The sequence below is a fragment of the Tupaia chinensis genome, unplaced genomic scaffold (genome assembly GCF_000334495.1).
Source record: "Tupaia chinensis unplaced genomic scaffold, TupChi_1.0 Scaffold139833_1, whole genome shotgun sequence".
Lineage (NCBI taxonomy): Eukaryota > Metazoa > Chordata > Mammalia > Scandentia > Tupaiidae > Tupaia > Tupaia belangeri.
The window spans coordinates 155,886-161,220 of NW_006199712.1; the positions used below are offsets into that span (position 1 = coordinate 155,886).

At 38.7% G+C, this 5,335-nt stretch overlaps 1 pseudogene; it reads left to right on the forward strand.

Annotated features, from left to right (window-relative positions):
• The first annotated feature begins 408 nt into the window (after positions 1 to 408).
• LOC102489447 (40S ribosomal protein S16 pseudogene) overlaps positions 409 to 5,335 on the forward strand; it is a 29,632-nt pseudogene continuing 24,705 nt past the window's right edge.

Sequence of the window (5,335 nt, forward strand, 5' to 3'; positions counted from 1 at the left end):
GAACCTCTTTACTCCATTTTCCCCAAGCTCATAAGCTTAGCTGGAGGCCTCTCCCCTGGGTGCTCTGTAGGACTGAGCTATCAAAACAGCAAGTTGTAAACATTCAAGGAAGCGTATGATTGTTGAAACTTATCTGGGATTTACGCTCCCAGAGAGGGGCGTTGGGAGAGAAATCTCCCCACCCTTTTGTATTTGTAAACAACTACGCTGCCTTCCATGCTCAGATAAGACCCCTGCCTTCTTTCTCCTGGGGTTTCATAAATAAATCCTTGGTTTTCTCCATTGTTTTTGAGACTCTCCTCATTGAAGGTTCTCTCTACTGCGGTAGTCTGAATATAATCACCTCCTTCATTGTCCTGGACATGTGGCGTTTCACAGCGGGCGACTTGGACCTGTGTCAGTGAGAGCATGGCAGCCCTTACCGTATTTTACTGTCACTGTTGATCTGTGTGTCTGTCATCCTCGTTAGACTGAGCGTTCCTTGAGCGTCGGAGAAGTGTCTGGTTTATTTATTCCCATCTGTACACAGAAAAGTGCCTGACACATAGCTGGTGACAAATAAACTTTGATGATTATTAAGCAGTGTTTGCCATATGTTTTTCACCCTTTCCTTTTATTAGGGGGAGAAGAAAACTTCCCGACAACTTCTTCCTGCAGTCAATTTAGTACCTGAGCCAGTCTCAGCCTATCCACCTGTACCTTCTGAAGTGAGCACAGAAACGCCCACTTAGACTATCCTAAAAACGGCGGTCACAGTTATTCACTAAAGTCCCTGCAGTTTAGAGCTAAGCATTATACATGAAAATAGTTCTTAGGCATACATTCACTGTGTGTCAGAATCACATTGTGCTGGGGTATGAATAAGGGGAGGGCTAAGGATGAGGGGTCAGGCAACAGGAAAGGATGAATGTTAATGGATATGAGAAAGGGGAAAGAAAGATTTTTATTTCTAGGAATTAAATTTCTAGAAAATTATACAGAAGAATGGGAAATCAAACCTCAGGAAAGAAACATTATTATTATTATTTTTTAAGAGAGCTTTATTTATTATTTTTTTTTTGAGAGGTTTTTGCTATGGGGTGTGTGCGCCTGCCAGAAATATAGAGACAGAGAGACAGAAAGCAAAAAATCACCCCCCAGGGGGAATGGCCACTCTGCAATCCCTTCTCCTCCATTCTCCTCTTGGGATTTTGGGCACGCACGCACACTCACCTGGTGTGAGTTTTAAGCCACTCTGTCTGAGACTCAAATTGCAGTCGACTATATGGGAGACCAATGACTTAACCGTAATGCCATCCGCTGGTCCTAAGAAACATGATATTGAGGCAGATGTAACTTCAAAAAGTAGGAAAAAAAGTTAGAGTTAGGAAAAAATAGTGATCCATTGCTTTCCAGATCCATGCAGAAAGTAAGGAGGAGTTAAAAATGAATGATGTACTCCATGGAATGAATATTTAATCAGAGCTAGTTGGGTAGCTTTTTTTTTGTTTGAAAATTTGTATAGAACTTTGGGATCTTAAGATTTGTAATTACTTAAAGTTTACCAGAGCATACTGAAGTGTCAATTGTGTGATGGTAGGTTTCTTCCCAGGGTGCTTTGCTACCCTGAGAGAACCTCACTGACCACACAGCTTTCGAACCTGGATTCTTTGGTGTTGGATCACCACTGAGTATGCACCTGCTGCGTAACTACCAAACAATATTGTGAACTTGCGTTTAAGCATTTGTGTGGATGTTCGTGACTGAAATATTATCCTTAAAAGACTACCACATACATTTTGTAGTACCGACACATTACATAAGAATATTTACAGTTCTATGGGGTCAGCGGGTGGTATGGTATGGTAGTGACGGTGTTGGATTTCCACAAGCCCACCACAGTTCAAGTCCCAGATCTGGAGGCTCAGAAAATCACTCCAGGCATGATTTACCCAAAAGTCTGAGAGGAGAATGAAGGCATGGCCATTCCCTCTGAGGGTTAATTTCTTACTTTCTCACTCTCTGGCTCTCCCCCCAGTGAGCACACATACCCTATGGAAAAAAAACCTTAAAAAAGAAAAAGAAACCTGTTTACAGGTTTCAAGATAGAATGACTATGCAGCTTTTTCTTTTTTAAAGGTCAAATTGCTATACTATAGATGTAGAGATCTTAGGTATCCAATTCTTTTTTTTTTTTTTGGAGAGGTTTTTTTCTATAGGGCGCGTGTGCTTGCCAGAAAGACAGAGAGAGACATAGAGACAGAAAGTGAGAAATCACCCCCCAGGGGAGATGGCCACGCCACAATCCCTTCTCCTCCATTCTCCTCTCGGGATCTTGGGCACACACGCACATGTGCCCGGTGTGAGTTTAAGCCACCGAGTCTGGGACTCGAACAGCGTTTGACTGCATGGGAGTCCAGCAACATAGCCATTATGTTAACTGCTGGTCCCAGAGATCTTAGGTATACAACTCTAAGAGTTTTGACAAATGCGTCAGTACGTAGCCCCATATCCTATGCATTGATATCATCTGAGAAACAGATATCAGTAGGGTTTAATAGGGGGAAACGCTTGTGAAGGGTAAAGCGGAGGAGGGTATGAGAAGGCAGGAATAACCTGACATCTAGGAGAGGAGAGAGGAAGAGGGATTTGAATAGATGTCTCAGTCCATAGCAGTTTTGAGAAAGGTGATGGAGACTCAGTGAGCAGAAATTGCTCACTGGGTGAATCTCACATTAACTGGGAGTGGGGGTTGGGGAGGTTTGGGGGAATAGAGGGGAGGCAGTTGGCTGGCAGTTAACAATATTACCTGCGGCAGATTCTCTCAAAGGTGTCGGTGTGGTGCTCTAAAGGTGCAGATTTTTTTTTTTTTTTGAAAGAGATTTTTGCTATAAGGTGCATGTGCTTACTAGAGAGACAGAGAAGGATAGAGAGAAAGAAAATGAGAACTCACCTTTGGGGGCATGGCCAAATCTCTTCTCCTCCAATCTCCTTTTGGGATTTTGCTGGTCCAGAATTTCATACTCAATAGGTATTTCCTATCAATGGAATTACACAATAGGTTCTCATTTTTTGCTGGCTAATTTTGTTCCTGTAATTCTTTTCAGATTTGTTATATTGCTTTGTGTTTGTGTGCATGTGTGCATGTGTGCATGTGTGTGTATGTGTATAATTTATTTTAAAAATTTCTAAGTAGCATTACTTTACATAAATATACCACTGTATATACCTTTAGATAGATCCTTAGGTTGTTTCCAGATTTTATCTATTATAAATAAAGCTTGAATACACTTAGGCAAATTTTTTTCTAAATACGTGTTTTTATTTTTCTTGGGTAAATACAAGGCTGAATTGCAAGATTATAGAGTATATATCTATATCTATATCTATATCTATATATTTAAAAAATTCTTTTTATTATTTTTTATTTTATTGACCAGAGAGAGACAGAGAGCGAGAGAGAGAGGGAGTGAGAAAGCAAGCCACCAGGGCCAGGACTTGAACTGCTAGTTGGCCATGTGGGAATCTGGTGCCCTAAACACCACACTACCTGCCAGGACTGAGTAAATATATTTTTAACTTTAAAGAACTCACAAAATAGTTTCCTAAAAGTTTGTAGCATTGTCTCCTCCTACCAACAATGAGATTTCCTGTTACTTTACATTCTTACCAGTATTTTGTGGTGTTGATCTCTATAATTGTAAGCATTTTGGTGGTTCTGATTGTATTTTAGTATGACTAATGATAGTGAACAAGGCTTCATGTGCTTATTGACCATTCATTTATCATCTTCTCTTAAGAATCAGGCCTCCTGTTTTTGTTTCACTAGTCTTGTCACCTCACGGGGTCCTTTATACGTTCATACAAAAGTCCTTATAAATCTGTATTTATATTAAATACATATATGTAACATTCATCCAGTCTATAACTTGCATTTTTATTTTACTAACATTGCCTTTAGTGAATATGCTTGATCTTTAAAAATGTGATGTTTATTAGCTTTTTTGGTTTGTGACTTTTTTTTGTTCTCCACAGACTTTTGCTTAACACAAGTTCATAATAATATTCTCCTGCAAGACTTACAACTACAGCTTTGTTTCAGCTGCCTACTTTTTATAAATAAAGTTTTATTGGAACACACCTAGGCTAGTCACTTTCTTATTGTTTATGGTAGGTTTTGTTGCTATAGTAGCATGGTTGGTAGTTGCAATGAAGTACAGCCCTGAAGCTTAAAATATTTATTATTTGGCTCTTTAAGAAAGTTTGCCAACCACTGTTTTAGAAGCCTCGAAGTTTCAAATATCTATATTATATATACTAATTTATTAGTTATTTATATATAAATAACTAATATATATTATATACAACATATATAAACATATATATAGCTGTAGGGCATGTCTGCTTGCCAGATAAAGACAGACAGTGTGAGGCAGAGAGAGAGAGGAGAAAGGAATTGAGAAATCACACCCCAGGGAGGATGACAATCCCTTCTCTTCCAGTCTCCTCTCAGGACTGTGGGAATGCAAACATACATGCCGGCATAATTTTGAGGTGGTGGTGACTGGGTTTTGAATCATGCGCTTGTCCACGTGGGATTGAGTGGCTAACCTCCACTCTACCTTCTGGTCTAAAGTTTTAAATTTTAAGTTTCTGTCTGGAAACTACCTCAAAATATTTTTTATGTAGTAGCAGTAGCAGTGGTAATCTATTTTTTCCCTACGTTTATCCATCGTTATAGCAGCAATATTTGATGTGATTTAGTATTCCACATCTAATAGGTAATCATTATCTGGGCTCTTTATTCAATTTAATTGATCTGTTTATCCAGACACCAGCATCCAATTGTCGTGGATATTTTAGATTTGTGCAAGTCTTGCAAGCAAGGGCTGTTCATTCAGTTTGCTATTTTAGGTCTGTTGTTGTACACATAAATCTAAGAATCCAGATGTCAATTATTCTATAATAGAAATTCTATAATAATGTCAAATAAGATTGGATTGAATCTTTATATATCGGTTTAGAGAGAATATTTTAACACTTCTAAACACATCAAAATATTTATATAGGTCTTTATTACTTTCTTGTAATTTTCAGTGTAGAGGTCATAAATGTAGTCAGCAAAGTTTTTTTTTTCCTAAGTATCTAATAATATTATAAACATAATCTTAAAAACTTCAGCTCTGCCGATTTGAAGGCAAGATAATATATATTACAACATGTGGTCAATAGGTGGCATAGTGGTTAAGGTACAGTACTCTCACATGGCCAGCTGTGGATTGAGTCTTGGAAACTCCCACTGGGCACATGTGCGTGCTTGCCCAAAATCCCAAGAGAAGAGTGGAGGGGAAGAGAT